Source organism: Mustelus asterias, chromosome 28 (genome assembly GCF_964213995.1).
Source record: "Mustelus asterias chromosome 28, sMusAst1.hap1.1, whole genome shotgun sequence".
Taxonomy (NCBI): domain Eukaryota; kingdom Metazoa; phylum Chordata; class Chondrichthyes; order Carcharhiniformes; family Triakidae; genus Mustelus; species Mustelus asterias.
In genome coordinates, this window is record NC_135828.1 from 1,732,418 (window position 1) to 1,753,942 (window position 21,525).

A 21,525-nucleotide genomic window follows, 5' to 3' on the forward strand; every position below is an offset into this window, starting at 1 on the left:
ATCCTCAAGCTGTAGGAGCCTCGAACAGCTTCGATCACTGGCTGCGCTGTTTCAAAACTTTCCTCACCAGCTCCGCCTCCGTCGTCCGGACCGAAACCAACTAGCTACACGTGCTCCACGCCCGGCTAAGTGATCAAGTATTCTCGATGATTCGAGACGCTGAAACTTACAAGGATGCGATCGAACTTTTAAAAGGCCAGTACAACAAACAGTCTAATGAAATCTACGTCAGACATCTTCTGGCTACTCGCAGACAACAGCCAGGAGAATCGGGTGATCAATTCCTGCGTGCGTTGCGAGCACTTGGCAGGGCCTGCAACTGCAAGGCCGTAACAGCCGCCCAAAACACTGAGGACTTAATCAGAGATGCCTATGTCACGGGTATCAGATCAAACTATATCCGACAACGACTGCTGGAACAGGGTGGGCTGGACCTACAAAAGACTGTGGTGCTTGCCGACTCGTTAGAGGTGGCCTTCCGTAATCTCGAGGCCTACACCCCCGACCACAGGGGCTCATCGTGGACACCGTGGTCGCCGCCACCTCTGTGCTTGGGAGGGCCGCAGGCCTACGCCACGCCACGTCCCACCAATGACCCGACCGCTGCGGCAGTCTCCGGAGGCCCGAAGTGCTACTTCTGCGGCCTGGGGAAGCACCCCCGACAACGCTGCCCGGCGAAGGATGTGATCTGCTCTGGGTGTGGAAAGAAGGGCCATTACGTGAAGGAATGCAGGGCGAAATCGACCTCCAAGCCCAGTAGCGCCACGTGCGACCTGTGTGGGCCGCCATCTTGGACGCCATCAGCCGCGTGTGAACCGTGCGGGCCACCATCTTGGACGCCGTCAGCCGCGTTGCAAAATCCAACGGTGGCTTCGGTTACGCTGGACCAATCCAGGCCTCACCAACTCGCCAGGTCCATGATGGACATCGAGGTAAATGGTCGCACTACAAACTGTTTATTTGACTGTGGGAGTACGGAGAGCTTTATTCACCCTAACACAGTGAGTCGCTACGCCTTTTCAGTACTGCCAGTGAAGCAAACGATCTCCATGGCTTCAAAGTCCCACTCGGTGGATGTCCTCGGGTACTGCGTGGCGACCCTGACTGTACGGGGCACAGTGTACAAAAATTTCAGGCTCCTCGTGCTGCCACAACTCTGCGCTGCCGCCACCCTTAACCAGGCGGGCAGACCCGTGGCCTTCTTCTCACGAACCCTCCAAGGCCCTGAAGCTCAATGAGCCCCCAGACGCCCTGTCCCGGGGAATATGTGCCAGCGCACAAATAGACCAATTGCAGACTCTCCACAACGACCTCTGCCACCCGGGGGTCACCAGGTTTTGTAACTTCATTAAAACCCGTAACCTGCCCTACTCCATTGAGGAAGTCAGGTCTATAACCAGACACTGCCAGGTCTGCGCAGAGTGCAAGCCGCACTTCTATCGGCCAGACAGAGCACACCTCATAAAGGGGCTAGATTTCCTGTGTCACCTTAAGAGCGTCACCATGGAATATAATGGGCCTTTTCCCCCGCTCTCCGTTTGCAATCAGCAGTTATTAGATCGCCCACCGCGCACCACCTGCAGCCTCTCGACTCTTAAAGTCGCCCCTCCCTCACTGTTTGAAAATCTCACCCCTGACTGCAAGCTCATCACCACCAAGAGCAGACGGTACAGTGCTGGAGACAGGGCTTTTATCAGGTCCGAAGTACAACGGCTCCTAGGGGAGGGGATCATCGAGGCCAGTACCAGCCCCTGGAGAGCCCAAGTAGTAGTTGTTAAGACTGGGGAGAAACATCGCATGGTCATTGACTACAGTCAGACCATTAACCACTACACGGAGCTGGACGCGTACCCCCTTCCCCGCATATCTGACATGGTTAATCAGATTGCGCAATATCAGGTGTTCTCCACCATCGACTTAAAATCTGCATACCACCAGCTCCCTATCCGCCCGGATGACCGCCAATATACTGCCTTCGAGGCGGATGGCCGCCTCTATCACTTCCTTAGGGTCCCCTTCGGCGTCACCAACGGGGTCTCGGTTTTCCAGCGTGAGATGGACCGAATGGTAGACCAGAACGGGCTGCGGGCCACCTTCCTGTACCTGGATAACGTCACCATCTGTGGCCATGATCAGCAGGACCACAACGCCAACCTCCACAAATTCCTCCACACCGCCACACACCTAAATCTGACCTATAATAAGGAGAAGTGCGTATTCCGCACACACCGCCTCGCCATCCTTGGTTGTGTTGTGGAAAACGGGGTCATCGGTCCCGATCCCGACCGCATGTGTCCCCTCCTGGAACTCCCCCTCCCCACCAGCCTCAAAGCACTGAGGAGATGCCTGGGCTTCTTCTCGTATTACGCCCAGTGGGTCCCCAATTATGCGGATAAAGCCCGTCCGCTCATCAAATCCACCTCTTTTCCCCTGACGGCAGAGGCCCGCCTGGCCTTCGACCGCATCAAAGCAGACATCGCTAAGGCCACGATGCACGCTGTAGACGAATCCATCCCGTTCCAGGTGGAGAGCGATGCGTCTGACTTCGCCCTAGCCGCCACCCTTAACCAGGCGGGCAGACCCGTGGCCTTCTTCTCACGAACCCTCCAAGGCCCTGAAATTTGACACTCCTCCGTCAAAAAGGAAGCCCAAGCCATAGTGGAAGCTGTACGGCACTGGCGCCACTACTTAGCTGGTAAACGATTCACCTTACTCACGGACCAACGGTCAGTTGCATTCATGTTTAATAACACGCAGCGGGGCAAGATCAAAAATGATAAAATATTGAGGTGGAGAATCGAGCTTTCCACCTACAATTATGACATCTTATACTGGCCCGGGAAGCTCAATGAGCCCCCAGACGCCCTGTCCCGGGGAATATGTGCCAGCGCACAAATAGACCAATTGCAGACTCTCCACAACGACTTCTGCCGCCCGGGGGTCACCAGGTTTTGTAACTTCATTAAAACCCGTAACCTGCCCTACTCCATTGAGGAAGTCAGGTCTATAACCAGACACTGCCAGGTCTGCACAGAGTGCAAGCCGCACTTCTATCGGCCAGACAGAGCACACCTCATAAAGGCCACCCGCCCTTTCGAACGCCTAAGCGTCGACTTCAAAGGCCCCCTCCCCTCTTCTGACCGTAACATATACTTCCTCAACGTCATTGACGAATATTCACGTTTCCCCTTCGCTATTCCCTGCCCGGATATGACCTCGGCCACGGTCGTCAGGGCCCTGCACAGCCTCTTCACCCTGTTCGGTTTCCCTAGCTATATCCATAGCGATCGGGGATCCTCCTTTATGAGTGATGAGCTGCGACAGTACCTGCTCTCCAAAGGCATAGCCTCGAGTAGGACCACCAGCTACAACCCCAGGGGGAACGGACAGGTAGAGAGGGAGAACGCGACAGTCTGGAAGGCCGTTTTACTCGCTCTGAGATCTAAAGGTCTTCCAGTCACCGGCTGGCAAGAGGTTCTCCCTGATGCACTACACTCGATTAGATCACTCCTTTGCACAGCTACCAATGCTACCCCTCACGAAAGAATGTTTGTTTTCCCCAGGAAGTCCTCCTCGGGGACCTCACTACCGTCATGGCTGACGTCCCCAGGCCCTGCCCTGCTCCGGAAGCACGTGAGGACCCATAAGTCGGATCCCCTGGTCGAAAGGGTCCACCTCCTCCACGCCAACCCCCAATACGCCTGTGTAGCGTACCCCGACGGGCGGGAGGACACGGTCTCTATTCGAGACCTGGCACCTGCAGGTGCCCCAGGGACCACTACGACCCACAACCCCACACCCACAAACCCCGTATACAGCACGCCTGAGCCCCAGGAGCCGCCACCACGCACCCGACAATCAGAAGGGACGACAGACGACTCAAGCGACTGCGGCCTGGCGCCTGAACCAACACCACGACCGGCACTACGGAGGCCGCAGCGGCAGATCAAGCCCCCAGAGAGACTGAATTTGTAAATTTGTAATTCTGTAAATATCCTTCCACCCACCTCACCCCCGCCGGACTCTTTTTTAAAAGCAGGGGGTGAATGTGGTAAACCACTGTTAGCTTATTGCCTGCGTGTGTGTGACATGCCTGGACATGCCCCTGCCGGCCCTGCCTGGGACTCCTCCCCCCCCGGTCCAGGTATAAAGGCGACTGCTCCCCACCCCCTGCCTCAGTCTCTGGACCAGTTCATCGGCATGGGTGTGCTCCAAGTCTTTTGCTAATAAAAGCCTATTTGTTCTTGCATACAAACTAGTCTTTGCTTGATTGATGGTGCATCAGGCCCGTGCAGTGGGATTGGTTCTGATATACGTACATTCTGTGATAACCTTGCTCTCAATCTGGCCACTAATACGTAAGAACTAGAAGCAGGAGTAGGCCATCTGGCCCCTCGAGCCTGCTCCGCCATTCAATAAGATCATGGCTGATCTTTTCGTGGACTCAGCTCCACTTACCCGCCCGCTCACCATAACCCTTAATTCCTTTATTGTTCAAAAATGTATCTATCCTTGCCTTAAAAACATTCAATGAGGTAGCCTCAACTGCTTCACTGGGCAGGGAATTCCACAGACTCACAACCCTTTGTGTGAAGATGTTCCTCCTCAACTCAGTCCTAAATCTGCTTCCTCTTATTTTGAGGCTATGCCCCCTAGTTCTAGTTTCACCGGCCAGTGGAAACAACTTCCCTGCTTCTATCTTATTTATTCCCTTCATAATCTTATATGTTTCTATAAGATCTCCCCTCATTCTTCTAAATTCCGATGAGTATAGTCCCAGTCTACTCAGTCTCTCCTCATAAGCCAACCCTCTCAACTCCGGAATCAACCTAGTGAATCTCCTCTGTGCCCCCTCCAGTGCCAGTATATCCTTTCTCAAGTAAGGAGACCAAAACTGTACAGAGTACTCAAGGTGTGGCCTCACCAGCACCTTATACAGCTGCAACATAACCTCGCTGTTTTTAAACTCCATCCCTCTAGCAATGAGGGACAAAGTTCCATTTGCTGCCTTAATTACCTGCTGCACCTGCAAACCAACTCCTTGTGATTCTTGCACAAGGACACCCAGGTCCCTCTGCACAGCAGCATGCTGCAATTTTTATAATTTAAATAATGGTCCAGTAGGTTAATGTTATAGTGAAGTGGCTCCACTGACAGCAGGTAGTAAGGTGCTGGGTATATCCACAACCTGTAAGCAATTATGAGATTGCAAAATTCTCCCAAAAATGGGGTTCTCCACACAAATGGGGAACTGCAGTAAACGCCGCTGGAGTGAACCACTCCTAGCGGGGGTGGAGTGGGAGAGAGGCTAGCAGGCCTGGAGATTTCGGTCCTGGGCTTGCTAATAGCATTTAAATTAGATTCGAATTACCTGCTACATATATTAGGCAGCGAACTGACGGCTCCGTAAATCAGGCACTTTGCGATACGTGGCGGCCCGGACACGCAGCGGAAAACGCAGGAATCAATCGCCACTTGAGTCTCCCAGCCCACTACGCTAAAAAAGCATCGCAAGGGGATGGGAGAATCACCCCCCGTTTCCGATCCATCAAACAAAGAAGATCGAAGGTGAATGAGTTTAAGCAGTCTCAGTTCAGTTAATAGTCGGTTATCTCAGTGCTACTTAACATCAAACTGGTGAGCTTGCTCAGATTTACAAGGATGGCATTGTGAGACTGACAGTGGAAACTTCAATTTAGTTTTAAAGCAGTTTATTAGCGCAGGGCGGAGGGAGCTTCACAGCACAGCACTGCGCATAATCCTGGCATAAACTGTGAACAAACCCGAACAAAAAGATTACTCCCAGTGTGTATTCTGTTTATATTTCCATGAGAAGGAAGTACAATATGTTTATTTATCTCTACCATTTATACACAGCTCTGAGGAAGTACAGACTAACTCGCATTTATTGAGTCTTTATCACATCTCCCTGAAATGTCTGAAAGTGCTTCACAGACAGTGAATTACTTTGAAGTAAAATGACAAATGTCACAAAAGGAAACAGCTGATTTTTAATTCTGTGTGAGCCTCTCTTTTCTCTTTGTACTCTCGCTGGCCTCCGTTCCAATCCCATTCGGAGCCTCTCTTTACATCTTTCCGATCCCTCCCCTTTGCGACTCCCTCCTTTCACAGCTGAACATTTGCAGAGGTTCACGAGATCATTGCACCTCTTGACAGACTGGGGATTTCACATGGGGGAGATTGGGGCAGAAGCAAATGTTTCCAAAGTTTCCACTGAGAAATACCATAGAAATACCACACTGCTTAATTAGTTTCTGTGTCGCAAACCAACACTGCCGCTGGAACTGGTTTGTTTAGTATGGTGCCTTGTTGTGTATCAGTACAATATAACCATTGGTCACACATTGGAAATCCTACCTATTATTTAAAATAAAACCAGCCCTGACCACCAGAGGATTCTACTGTGCTCCAAGAATGGTCCCTGTTTAAGTAACGGAAAAGTAAAACATCATTGGAACATTAAGAGAAGCTACAGATAAGGAAGAGGGCAGGAACAGACCATAGCTGATTCCCTGCTTCAAATCCACTTTGATTTGATTTGATTTATTATTGTCACATGTATTGGGATACAGTGAAAAGTATTGTTTCTTGCGCGCTATACAGACAAAGCATACTGTTCATAGAGAAGGAAAGGCGAGAGTGCAGAATGTAGTGTTACAGTCATAGCTAGGGTGTAGAGAAAGATTAACTTAATGCAAGGTAGGTCCATTCAAAAGTCTGACAGCAGCAGGGAAGAAGCTGTTCTTGAATTGGTTGGTACGTGACCTCAGACTTTTGTATTTTTTTTCCCAATGGAAGAAGTTGGAAGAGAGAATGTCCGGGGTGCATGGGGTCCTTAATTATGCTGACTGCTTTGCCAAGGCAGTGGGAAGTGTAGACAGAGTCAATGGATGGGAGACTGGTTTGCGTGATGGATTGGGCTACATTCACGACCTTTTGTAGTTCTGTGTGGTTATCACCCGTTCCCCATATCCATTAGTTCCCAGAGGCACCATGGATGAGAATCTCTGGCCTCCCAGCCACGTGTTTCCCGCAATGTGGGAGGTGGCGCGTTGTTTGCTCGCGGTGGGATTTTCTGCTGTCAATGGGAATTCCCCGGATACTCATGGGCAGGAGTGTGCTGCTGGCAGGATCGGAGAATCTCACTGGCGTGAATGGCTGGAGAATTCTGGCCAACATTTCAGTCCACCTCAACCTTAAAAGTACCGGTGATGAAGCATCCGCAGGTCGCTGACGAGACAATTGTAAAGATTCACAACTCTGAGTGAAAAGCAGCCTCTTCATCTCGCTCCGAAAACTCCACTATTTCTTATCTCTGCCATTGAAGGTGGGCAGAGGTAATGTCTTCTCCGGTTTATCTTTGCACAATGGGTGGGATGCTCCCAAATAAATTCTAAGCATCAAATTCACGTGAAAACTGCAGTCAATCCTGCTGGCTTTTTCAGCGGGTGTTTCAAAATGAATCTCCCACACTCTGCACTGCAGCGTGCCCCATGGTAAATCCCGCTGAAAATCAGTGGCTGGGGCCTATTCCTGCTGGAGAGGGCGGCAGCAAAGCGCTGAGTGGGTCACTGCGCACGCGCTGATCTGTCAGTGCCGGGATTGGAGCACGCACTGTCACCCCGCACTGCCGGCCTCCCGATCGCTGGCCAACCCCTCAATCCCCACATCACTGCCCCACCGACCCCTCCACTGCCCAGTCGCTTCCTCCCCTCCACCAGGAAGTGTCTGGGCCAGCCGTGCCACCCCCACCCCACCCCCACCCCACCTCCACCCACCCACCCCACCCCACCTCCACCCCCCCCCCCCAACCCCCCCCCCCCCCTCGCCCCCCCCCCCCCCCCCCCCCCCCCCCCCCCGACCCTCCCACCAATTCAAACACCCCCTGGCAGTCCCATCTCGCGACTACATCCAGGCCCACACCCCTCCCCAACCTGGCAGGCTGACCACCCCCTCACCCCCAATCACCGACCCCCCCCACCCCCAATCACCGACCCCCTCACCCCCAATCACCGACCCCCCCCACCCCCAATCACCGACCCCCCCAACCCCAATCACCGACCCCCCCACCCCCAATCACCGACCCCCCCACCCCAATCACCGACCCCCCCACCCCCAATCACCGACCCCCCCACCCCCAATCACCGACCCCCCCACCCCCAATCACCGACCCCCCCCACCCCCAATCACCGACCCCCCCACCCCCAATCACCGACCCCCCCCAGCCCTAATCACCCCCCACCCCCAGCCCCAATCACCCCCCCAGCCCCAATCACCGCCCCCCCAGCCCCAATCACCGACCCCTCCCACCCCCAATCACCGAACCACCCCCCACCCCCAATCACCCCCCCACCCCCAGCCCCAATCACCGATCCCCCCACCCCCAATCATCCCCCCACCCCCAGCCCCAATCACCGACGACCCCACCCCCAATCACCGACCCCCCCACCCCCAGCCCCTATCACCGACCCACCCCCAGCCCCAATCACCTCCCTAGCCCCAATTGCCGACCCACTCCCGCCCCCCCCCAGCCCCAATCACTGGCCTCCCTCCCTTTGTCCAAGTGCAGAGTGGCAGCGGGACACCCCACCCCATCAATCTCCCACCCCAGAGGCCGCACCTCCCCATTAGTCCCGGTTCCCTTGGCACTTTTAAGGAAGTCTTTTAAGGAACAGTTGTTAGGGCTGCAGGACAGGCATGTGCCTGTAAAAAAGGATAGGAAGGGTAGGATTCGAGAACCATGGATAACCAGGGAAATTGAGGGACTGGTCAAAAAGAAAAGAGAGGTGTATGTTAGGTCCAGGCAGCTAAAAACGGAGGGAGCTCTGGAGGAATACAAAGAAAGTAGGAAAGAACTCAAACGGGGAATTAGAAGGGCAAAAAGGGGTCATGAAATGTCCTTGGCAGACAGGATTAAGGAGAATCCCAAGGCATTTTATTCATACGTTCGGAACAAAAGGGTTGTCAGGGAAAAAATCGGACCTCTCAGGGACAAAAGTGGGGAATTATGCTTGGAGCCCAAAGAAGTAGGGGAGATCCTAAATGAATACTTTGCGTCGGTATTCACAAAGGAGAGGGATGTGTTGACTGGGAGTGTCTCGGAGGGGAGTGTTGAACCGTTGGAGAAAATCTCCATTACAAGGGAGAAAGTGTTAGGTTTGTTAGAGAATATAAAGACTGACAAATCCCCAGGGCCTGATGGAATCTATCCAAGGCTGCTCAGGGAGACGCGAGATGAAATCGCTGGGCCTCTGACGCAAATCTTTGTCTCGTCACTGGACACAGGTGAGGTCCTAGAGGATTGGAGGATAGCTAATGTGGTCCCGTTATTTAAGAAGGGTAGGAAGGATAACCCGGGTAATTATAGGCCGGTGAGCTTGACGTCCGTGGTGGGGAAGTTGTTGGAGAAGATTCTTAGAGACAGGATGTATGCGCATTTAGAAAGGAATAAACTCATTAACGGTAGTCAGCATGGTTTTGTGAGAGGGAGGTCATGCCTCACTAACCTGGTGGAGTTTTTTGAAGAAGTGACTAGAATGGTTGACGAGGGAAGGGCCGTGGATGTCGTCTATATGGACTTTAGTAAAGCGTTTGACAAAGTCCCTCATGGTGGGCTGGTGAAAAAGGTTGGATCTCATGGGATAAAGGGGGAGGTGGCTAGATGGGTGGAGAACTGGCTTGGTCACAGAAGACAGAGAGTGGTAGTGGAAGGGACTTTTTCCGGCTGGATGCCTGTGACTAGTGGTGTTCCGCAGGGCTCTGTATTGGGACCTCTGCTGTTTGTGATTTATATAAACGATCTGGAAGAAGGTGTAACTGGGGTGATCAGTAAGTTTGCGGACGACACGAAAATGGTTGGACTTGCAGATAGTGAGGAACATTGTCAGAGGCTACAGAAGGATATAGATAGGCTGGAAATTTGGGCAAAGAAATGGCAGATGGAGTTCAGTCCTGATAAATGCGAAGTGATGCATTTTAGTAGAAATAATGTAGGGAGGAGCTATACGATAAATGGCAGAACCATAAAGGGTGTAGATACGCAGAGGGACCTGGGTGTGCAAGTCCACAGATCCTTGAAGGTGATGTCACAGGTGGAGAAGGTGGTGAAGAAGGCATATGGCATGCTTGCCTTTATAGGACGGGGCATAGAGTATAAAAGTTGGGGTCTGATGTTGCAGATGTATAGAACGTTGGTTCGGCCGCATTTGGAATACTGCGTCCAGTTCTGGTCGCCACTAGGAGGCTTTGGAGAGAGTACAGAGGAGGTTTACCAGGATGTTGCCTGGTATGGAGGGGCTTAGTTATGAGGAGAGATTGGGTAAACTGGGGTTGTTCTCCCTGGAAAGACGGAGGATGAGGGAAGACTTAATAGAGGTGTCTAAAATTATGAAAGGCATAGATAGGGTGAACGGTGGGAAGCTTTTCCCCAGGTCAGTGGTGACGTTCACGAGGGATCATAGGTTCAAGGTGAAGGGGGGAAGGTTTAACACAGATATCAGAAGGACATATTTTACACAGAGGGTGGTGGGGGCCTGGAATGCGCTGCCAGGCAAGGTGGTGGAGGCGGACACACTGGGAACGTTTAAGACTTATTTAGATAGCCATATGAACGGAGTGAGAATGAAGGGATACAAAAAAAGGTCTAGTTTGGACCAGGGAGTGGCACGGGCTTGGAGGGCCGAAGGGCCTGTTCCTGTGCTGTATTGTTCTTTGTTCTTTGTTCACTGCCTGATGCCTGGTGACCAAGGTGCCTGCTGGGCATTGCCATTTTGCCCCTTGGGCAGTACCAGTGGCCAGGCTGGCACTGCCTGGCTGGGAACATAGTTTCCATTCATTCATATCTCATTATTAGACCCCTACGCCTGAACCTTTCCTCCCCTGTAAGGAGAAGCATTCACATTGGCTTGAGCTCAGACCGGCGAGAAGCATGGCCAGTCTCCCAGGGCTTGCATCTGGTCAGTAGACCTCCCACAGGAGCTCAGGTGAATGTATCACTTGGGGAGGGTAGAGGATCATGCCTGGGCACTGCCCCCCGGCACTGGTTCCTGGTTAACCTTTGTGCACGGGGGCAACCTTTAAAAATGGGGCCCGACCTTCTAAAAACAATGCTGCTGGTGGGACAAGCTCGATCAGAGGCCACCCTGCCAGCGTGATGCTGTGGGACCCAGCCCTTTCCCTAGTTCTTACCAAGCCTGGGATGATACAGCAGAGAAAGCTGCCATAGCAGCAAATGTAGGGAAGATATTCCCGATGGTGGGGGAGTCCAGAACTAGGGGCCACAGTCTGAGGATTCAAGGTAGACCATTTAGGACGGAGATGAGGAGACATTTCTTCACCCAACGAGTGGTGAGCCTGTGGAATTCATTACCACAGGAAGTAGTTGATGCCAAAACATTGAATGTATTCACGAGGCAGCTGGATATAGCACTTGGGGCGAATGGGATCAAAGGTTATGGGGAGAAAGCAGGATTAGGCTATTGAGTTGGACGATCAGCCATGAATCGTAATGAATGGCGGAGCAGGCTTGAAGGACCAAAAGGCCTCCTCCTGCTCCTTTCTTCTTTACAGGCGGCACGGTAGCACAGTGGTTAGTACTGCTGCTTCACAGCTCCAGGGACCTGGGTTCGATTCCCGGCTTGGGTCACTGTCTGTGTGGAGTTTGCACATTCTCCTCGTGTCTGCGTGGGTTTCCTCCGGGTACTCCGGTTTCCTCTCACAGTCCAAAGATGTGCGGGTTAGGTTGATTGGCCGTGCTAAAATTGCCCCTTAGTGTCCTGGGATGCGTAGATTAGAGTGATTAGTGGGTAAAATATGTAGGGATATGGGGTTGGGCCTGGGTGGGATTATGGTTGGTGCAGACTCGATGGGCCGAATGGCCTCTTTCTGTACTGTAGGGTTTCTATGTTTCTATTGGTGCCGGTGGCTTCGACACTGCTTTTCCCGCTCTGCTATCTGCCTTTGCCGATATTCTGGAAATTTCTTTCGTTGGATACTCTTAGCTACCAGCAATAATTGGGTCAGTTTGTGTTTTTAGATGATTGGAGCCGGATAGTTATTTCTGGGTTGGTTCCATGTCACAGATGGAAATTCAGCATTAAGACAACTAATTGAGCATAAAATCTGTTGTTCCCCAATTGAACCCAAATTGGTGTACAAGTGCCTAACACTGGCAAAGTATCTGAATGTTTCGCTTCTTCAGCTGCTAACTATTTTGTTAAGGTGTTCGAATTGATTTCCTGATTATAATCAATAAATCAATACTTATTAACAGCCAATCTGAGCCTGTTCCTTGATGCTCAGTAGCTCAGAACCCCAACAAGAATACTAAAGTGAGTCTGCGAGTCCGGCTAGACGATCCCAATAAGTTCCCTTTATTTAAGAAAAAGGAAGACAAGCATGTAATTGACTGAACGGAATAGGAAATGAACTCGAAAGATTCCCCTTGCCAGCCTGTCAAATTCAATTCTCCACAATGTAGGCAAAGTTGTGCATATTAAAGAGCTCTGTCGGTATTGGACTCAGTGAGAAACCACTAACAGACCTCCACATTAGGAGTGCACTGACCATTCACTGTTAAACAGGCTTTTGTCAGCCTGAGTTTATCAATTTTTAATGGAATATTTCACTCTTTTATTCTTCGATCCCTGTCTTCTTTCAGCACAGAGCAAACCCATTTGCTCAATTGTGCTCTGCCAATGTTCAGACTTCATCCAAAACAGACTACTCACCTTGCTTTCTCATCGCAAACTTTTCTTTAACTTTTGTGCTAGTATTTACCTAATCCTTCAAATGATGTCAAGTCTGCTTCAATGTTCACCTGTGGTAAACATCCCGCCTTCTAATGAATATCTCAATCGGAAAATTAACTTCTCCCTTTCTGCTTCAGTTGACAGTTGGATCTGCGTAGAGTTGTGTCATGGTTATGTTGCCAAGATGCCTGGATTAATAATCCAGAGAATGTAAATTTATATCCATACATGACATGTTACAAAAAGCCCAACTGGTTCACTAGTGTTCTTTAGGAAAGGAAAGTTGCTGTCCTTACTCACCTGTTCTTACTGTGACTCCAGTTCCAATGTGGTAGATTCTTCACTGCTACCTGAAGAGGCTGAGTGAGCAGTTAGCCACATCAAACTAACCCGAGAGAAATTGAAATCAGGGGAAACACTCTTCACTGGTTAGAAGCATAAAGGAAGGTGTTTATAGTTGTTGGAGGTCAGTCATTTCAGTCCCACGATATCGCTGCAGGAGTTCCTCGGGGTGTTTTAGATCCAACCATCTTCAACTGCATCACCAATGGCTTTCTTACCATCACAAGGTCAGAACAGGGGATGTTCATTGGTAATTCTCAAGTGTTCAGTTCCAATCACAACTCCTCAGATACTGAAGCAGTCCGTGCCCACATGCAGCAAGATCCGCAGAACATGCAGTCTACAGTAGTGACCAATAACATGAGGTGTGCTCAAAGAATCGGGTCATACTGTGGGATCAGGGTCGTATGTTAACTGATTTAGGAAAAGATCTGGAAGGTTAGAGGCATCAAGTGGTGAAGAGTCTACCCCTGAATCGTGGCATGAACTCAGGAGCCATGGATAGCCAGAGCGGGCAAAGATTACAGAGCTAGGTGGGAAACGAGAGAGGAGAAACCAATGGATGTTGGGGAAGACAGAGAGGCTCTAGTGAGCAGGGGAGTCATAGAGCCATAGAGTGATAGAGGTTTACAGCATGGAAACAGGCCCTTTGCCCCAACTTGTCCATGCCGCCCCTTTTTGTTTAAACCCCAAAGTTAGTCCCAATTGCCCACATTTGGCCCATATCCCTCTATACCCATCTTACCCATGTAACTGTCTAAATGCTTTTTAAAAGACAACATTGTACCCACCTCTACTACTACCTCTGGCAGCTTGTTCCAGACACTCACCACCCTCTGTGTGAAAAAATTGCCCCTCTGGACCCTTTTGTATCTCTCCCCTCTCACCTTAAACCTATGCCCTCTAGTTTTAGACTCCCCTACCTTTGGGAAAAGATATTGACTATCTATCTGATCTATGCCCCTCATTATTTTATAGACTTCTATAAGATCACCCCTCAGCCTTTTACGCTCCAGAGAAAAAAGTCCCAGTCTATCCAGCCTCTCCTTATAACTCAAAACATCAAGTCCCGGTAGCATCCTAGGAAATCTTTTCTGCACTCTTTCTAGTTTAATAATTTCCTTTCTATAATAGAGTGACCAGAACTGTACACAGTATTCCAAGTGTGGCCTTACCAATGTCTTGTACAATTTCACCAAGACGTCCCAACTCCTGTATTCAATGTTCTGACCAATGAACCAAGCATGCTGAATGCCTTCTTCACCACTCTGTCCACCTGTGACTCCACTTTCAAGGAGCTATGAACCTGTACCCCTAGATCTCTTTGTTCTGTAACTCTCCCCAATGTCCTACCGTTAACTGAGTAAGTCCTGCCCTGGTTCAATCTACCAAAATGCATCACCTTGCATTTGTCTAAATTAAACTCCATCTGCCACTCGTCAGCCCACTGGCCCAATTGATCAAGATCCCGTTGCAATCCGAGATAACTTTCTTCACTGTCCACTATGCCACCAATCTTGGTGCCATCTGCAAACTTACTAACCATGCCTACTAAATTCTCATCCATATCATTAATATAAATGACAAATAACAGTGGACCCAGCACTGATCCCTGAGGCACACCGCTGGTCAGAGGCCTCCAGTTTGAAAAACAACCCTCTACAACCACCCACTGTCTTCTGTCATCAAGCCAATTTTGTATCCATTTCGCTACCTCGTCCTGGATTCCGTGAGATTTAACCTTATGCAACAACCTACCATGTGGTACCTTGTCAAAGGCCTTGCTAAAGTCCATGTAGACAACATCAACTGCACTGCCCTCATCTACCTTCTTGGTTACCCCTTCAAAAAACTCAATCAAATTTGTGAGACATGATTTTCCACTCACAAAGCCATGCTGACTGTCCCTAATCAGTCCTTACTCAAAGGGCTATAGTGAGCATGAGAGAGGCTAGAGTGAGCAGGGGAGAGGCTATAATGAGCAGGAGAGGGACTATAGTGAGCAGGAGAGAGGCTATAGTGAGCAGGAGAGAGGCTATAGTGAGCAGGAGAAGGCCTAGAGTGAGCAGGAGAAGGCCTAGAGTGAGCAGGAGAGGGACTATAGTGAGCAGGAGAGGGGCTATAGTGAGCAGGAGAGGGGCTATAGTGAGCAGGGGAGAGGGGCTATAGTGAGCAGGAGAGGGGCTATAGTGAGCAGGAGAGGGGCTATAGTGAGCAGGGGAGAGGGGCTATAGTGAGCAGGAGAGAGGCTATAGTGAGCAGGAGAGGGATTATACTGAGCAGGAGAGAGGTTATAGTGAGCAGGAGAAGGGGCTATAGTGAGCATGAGAGGGGCCATAGTGAGCAGGAAAGAGGCTAGAGTAGCAGGAGAGGCTACAATGAGCAGGAGAGGGGCTATAGTGAGCTGGAGAGAGGTTATAGTGAGCAGGAGATGGGGCTGTAGTGAGCAGAAGAGGGGCCATAGTGAGCAGGAGAGAGGCTATAGTGAGCAGGAGAGAGGCTATAGTGAGCAGGAGAGAGGCTATAGTGAGCAGGAGAAGGCCTAGAGTGAGCAGGAGAAGGCCTAGAGTGAGCAGGAGAGGGACTATAGTGAGCAGGAGAGGGGCTATAGTGAGCAGGAGAGGGGCTATAGTGAGCAGGGGAGAGGGGCTATAGTGAGCAGGAGAGAGGCTATAGTGAGCAGGAGAGGGATTATACTGAGCAGGAGAGAGGTTATAGTGAGCAGGAGAAGGGGCTATAGTGAGCATGAGAGGGGCCATAGTGAGCAGGAAAGAGGCTAGAGTAGCAGGAGAGGGGCTATAGTGAGCTGGAGAGAGGTTATAGTGAGCAGGAGATGGGGCTGTAGTGAGCAGAAGAGGGGCCATAGTGAGCAGGAGAGAGGCTATAGTGAGCAGGAGATGGGGCTATAGTGAGCAGAAGAGGGGCTATAGTGAGCAGAAGAGGGGCTATAGTGAGCAGGAGAGGGGCTATAGTGAGCAGGAGAGGGGCTATAGTGAGCAAGAGAGAGGCTATAGTGAGCAGGAGAGGGGCTATACTGAGCAGGAGAGAGGCTATAGTGAGCTGGAGAGAGGTTATAGTGAGCAGGAGAAGGGGCTATAGTGAGCAGGAGAGGGGCTATAGTGAGCAAGAGAGAGGCTATAGTGAGCAGGAGAGGGGCCAAAGTGAGCAGGGGAGAAGCTATAGTGAGCAGGGGAGAGGCTATAGTGAGCAGGAGAGGGGCTATAGTGAGCAGAAGAGGGGCTTTAGTGAGCAGGGGAGGGCCCATAGTGAGCAGGACAGGGGCTATAGTGAGCAGGAGTGTGTTGGATAGACGATAAGGAACAGGGACTGGGAGAGTTGGTGGTGGTGAGCAGACCAGCAGGAGGAACAGTCGTTGTGGACAGGCTTTCCCAGGACACGATGGAACAGCTGGGTTCCCCTTGCGACTCTGGAGCTGCCTGAAACAAACTGCTTCCCCCCATTGTGAGGTCTTCTGAAACTCCAAACTCTGCCATTGTGTTGAAGCAGCTCTGGGATAAAGCTGATGTCCCTCGTGCCCTGAGGAAGGAGGAAGCCGGACTCTGACTCGAGACTGTGAACAAGAGCGGGCCTGAATCTGCTTTTCCCTCTTTATGATATTAGAATTCACAGAATGTAATTGTGATCATCGTCCATGCAGTCATATAGATGTCTTCATATTCAGCCTGTTCCCATGTTAAAACATCAAGTAAATAACACTTATCGACCTCAAACACCCATCAATATTTGATCGTTGTAAGGAGCCCCTTTGAACTTCAGATCAAAGGATATCACATGCTTCTTTGATGAAAAAAAGGGCAAAGGCATTTCAAATTCAGAACACATTCCAATCATGAAGACTCGCGCTGCCTTTCTCAAATCCATGGGTGATTAAAACTGCTTTCCCACAATGGAAAACATCAGGTGTAAAGGGACAGATTAGTCAGTAAACTCGCTCCACTTTCATAAAAACAGCCCTTTCTGGCAGGTTCTGGTTCTCAAGATTACTGCAGAACCCGGCTGGAATCGGAGACATTTACAACAATCTATTAGATTGGTCAAAATCTGCCTTTTACAATCCATGCTGGGTCTCCCGAACTGAATCAAACCGCTCCAAAAGCCTGGCACTTCTTTCCAGATTAAGGATTCCAAAATCTTACTGTGGCACCGTGGCCCCTTTAAGAGTCACATGACCCACCTAGGACCTATTGCATGGAAGCATATGAGCCTTGGCCAATGGGAGGAAAACGCATGGATCCCGGGGAGCAAGGGGCCCTCAGTGAGAGGCCAGGAGTCATTGGCAACAAGAGTAAATTTTTACTACAGTTGTGAGTGTCAGAATTCAAGGGGAAGGGCGTGCCACCAAAGATCTCCAGTGAAGGCCGGGGGATTGAAGGCTGGGCCATTACACTGAGAGGCATCTATGAGGAGAGTTGGAGAAACTTGGTTTGTTCTCACTGGAACGACGGGGGTTGAAGGGTGAGGGGTCAATTACTAGGGGGCATAGGTTTAAGGTGTGAGGGGCAAGGTTTAAAGGAGATATACGAGGTACGTTTTTTACACAGAGGGTGGTGAGTGCCTGGAACTCGCTGCTGGGGGAGGTCATGGAAGCAGATACGATAGTGACTTTTAAGGGGCATCTTGACAAATACATAAATAGGATGGGAATGGAGGGATACGGTCCCGGGAAGGGTAGGGGGCTTTAGTTCAGTTGGGCAGCATGGTCGGTGCAGGCTTGGAGGGCCAAAGGGCCTGTTCCTGTGCTGTAATTTTCTTTGTTCTTTGAGGCTTCAGTATTTTTTCACAGCTAATGAGATTACTGGGAGAGACAAACAAAAAGTCATCTTGCTTACGGTATGCGATCCCCAGACTTACAACCTCACTCGAGGTTTAACCTCTCCGGAGGCTCCAGGTACCAAGTCATTTGATGAATTTGTGGTGTTAGCGAAGGAGCATTATAGTCTATTATATTACAATGGTATAAGTTCAATTCAACCATCAGGGACCCAGGGAGACAACCTTCATCAAGATGGCTGAGCACTTTGAATTTGACTCTTCATTGAATGACATTTTATGCGATCGCTTGGTTTGCGGCGTTAACAACCTGAATATGCAAAGGAAACTATTAACAGAAACAAAAATATCCCTGGACCTAGGAATAGAATTAGCTTAAAGCACTGAAAGTTCCTTAAGAAGGGTTCTTTTGAGCGACAGTGTGTGCAGGATGTTGAGGTGAATCAACTTTGGAGGGAAATGGTTGCCATTTGACAACCTCGAGTGACAGGCACAGAGGAGGGTGAACAGAGATCCCCAGAGCCAGATCATGGACAGAAACAAAAGAAAGTGTCAGCGCCCCTCCCCCCTCCCCACTGAACATTGGACCCCTTCCCCCCCACCCCTCCCATCCTAGCCAACCGACCAGCCACCCACACAGTAAATGGCGGCACCCATCCCCCACCTGCAAAATGACCATCGCTGGCATCGCCAGCTCCCACAACTGCTCCCCATCACCACAAATAAATGGATTGCCTCCCCCCCATGAGACTCCCAATGTGGTCTGCCCCTGACATAGCCAGCTGGCATATATTGGTACTGTTACCAACCTGGCAGTACCAACTTGTGCTGGGGGCATTGCCAACCCAATACCTGGCCATGTCCCTCTCCTCCGGGGGTTATAGTCACCTTTATGCTCCTGGAGGGATCCCCACGACAGGCTCACATCTGGGTGATTTAATAATATGGAAATGAAATTTAACTGTATGCAAACAGTGCGTGTGACCCTGATTACATTTCTGGTGGTGGGTGGTGAAAATTGGAAGTCGCAATCTTGCCGGCGAGACCCGTGATTTCTGGATTTTGCTGCATCTTGTGTCCGTGCCGCTAATTCTCACGGACAGTGAGCGTGTGCTCAAGATCCCACCCTTTGTTTGCTTCACTTGTAACAGGAAGGGCCACATTCAGACAGGGTGCTAGGCAGGCAGAGTGCCCCCACTTTCCGAATAAACCGCCCTGACCCCAGTGAATAAAATACAGGAAGATTCAGAAGGAAATTCTGAGATTTATAAGTTAAACATGGTTAAGTTGAGCAAGACAATTAGGGATGGGCAACACATTCTGGGCCTGGTCAGGGGCACCCACATCCCGTCAATGAATAAATCAAAATTTCAAGACCAAAAACAGTGCCCATCCCACAGCAAGAGTGTCGCAAACACCAGCATTGGTTATATGTCACCATGAACTTGATGCCTTTACTGTAGTCTCATCACTCAACACTTTTGAAGGCCAACTCCAGATCTTAGCAGTAAGAGCCGGCACGGTGGCGCAGTGGTTAGCACTGTTGCCTCTCACTGCCAGGGACACAGGCTCGATTCTGGCCTGAGTATCTCAAGGTGTGTAGGATGGGGGAATTAGTGGGGTAAATGTGTGGGATTACGGGAATAGGGCCAGGGTGGGATGCTCTGTCAGGGAGTCATAGAAACCCTACAGTGCAGAAGGAGGCCATTCGGCCCATCGAGTCTGCATCAATAACAATCCCACCCCAGGCCCTATACCCACACATTTACCCCGCTAATCCCTCTAACCTACACATCCCGGGACACTAAGAGGCAATTTGGCATGACTGGTCAACCTAGCTCGCACGTCTATGGAATGTGGGAGGAAACTGACGCAGAGACGGGGAGGGTGTGCGGGCTCCGCTCGGGTGGTGATCCGGGCCAGGGGTCGGGCCCAGGTCCCTGGAGCTGTGAGGCAGCGGTGCTAGCCACTGTGCTACCGTGCAGACTCAATGGGCCAAATGGCCCCCTTCTGCACTGTCGGGATGGGATTCAATGATTCTAAGCCAGTGTTTCTTTCCTTCTTGACTCGATCACAGGATCAAGTAGATGAACTACCAAAAATTGAGCATAATTTCATCTTTACATCATAAATCCTATCATATTACAGAAAAATCTTTGTCATCTGGCATATCTGTCCTTGGGCTGGCATGGACAAGATGGGCCAAATGACCTCCTTCTGTGCTGTAACTTTTCTCTGGTTCTATATGCCAGGCATGGGTGAAGGCAGTTAATCAAAAATGCCAGTAACCAGAGATTTACATTTATCCATTGAATACAACGCAATGCTTTTAGCATCAACTTAAAAAGAATAAAGTATAAAATAATATGCAGATGCCCAGGAAGTAAAGAACTTCTTTTATTTTTCCTTCTAATATTCAGCAATACTCACGACCAGAAGGATGTGGAGGCTTTGGAGAGGGTCCAGAAAAGATTTACCAGGATGTTGCCTGGTATGGAGGGCATTAGCTATGAGGAGAGGTTGGAGAAACTTGGTGTGTTTTCACTGGAACGACGGAGGTTGAGGGGCGACCTGATAGAAGTCTACAAGATTATGAGAGGCATGGACAGAGTGGATAGTCAGAAGCTTTTTCCCAGGGTGGAAGAATCAATTACTAGGGGGCATAGGTTTAAGGTGCGAGGGGCAAGGTTTAAAGGAGATGTACGAGGCAAGTTTTTTACACAGAGGGTGGTGGGGGCCTGGAATTTGCTGCTGGGGGAGGGAGTGGAAGCAGATACGATAGTGACTTTTAAGGGGCGCCTTGACAAATACATGAATAGGATGGGAATAGAGGGATATGGTCCCCGGAAGAGTAGGGGGTTTTAGTTCAGATGGGCAGCATGGCTAGTGCAGGCTTGGAGGGCCGAAGGGCCTGTTCCTGTGCTTTAAGTTTCTTTGTTCTTTGTTCTTTAAGACGTCTCCCATTGAGAGAGTCCTTCTAGTGAAGGAGCGACCATGGAGTACGGAGGGTGACACGGGTGCTGGGAGCTGGGTGAACAGACCTACAAATTCCTATGAGAAGGTCTCCAACCCCTAAGATTCAGCAGTCGGGCTGCCAGGTTAGCCACTGATACAGGGGGAATATATTCAGCACCACAACTGCACCGGTTTTGTATTTAACACCAGTCCACTCAATTATCCATGAGTGAAAGGTCAGAGGCCAAGCCTGATGGGGTGGGATTGGTTGCAGCGGATAAAGCTAAGTTGTCTGGAATGTTTTTAAATGACTGATGCTGCTTCTCAAGAAATTCTGTTTAAGTGCAAAGACATTTGTCAAAATGAGCTCGGTCAGATTTAGCGGGGGTCAAAGCCAAAATCTATGTGAACCCTGAGTTCACAGCTACATTTCTCAGAGCTCAACCTGAACCACACTCTCGACACCAGAGAGCCGATGCATTTGGAGGAATCAGGAGTTATAAAGCCAGTATAGTTCTCCGAATGGGCAACCCCTACTGTTCCCGAGCTAAAACCTGACTGCACTGTCAGGATGTGTGGCAATTGCAAACTCACCAAGCAGCCCAACCTGACAGGTACCCAATACCTCAGATAGACTAAAAGCTGGCTGGCAAAGCTCTTTATTTCA

General features: G+C 50.3%; 1 protein-coding gene across 1 annotated transcript in view; it reads left to right on the forward strand.

The window, feature by feature from the left end:
- LOC144480123 (glutamate receptor ionotropic, delta-1-like) overlaps positions 1–21,525 on the forward strand; it is a 791,184-nt gene that overhangs the window by 672,774 nt on the left and 96,885 nt on the right. The gene's annotated exons all lie outside the window — the stretch shown is intronic.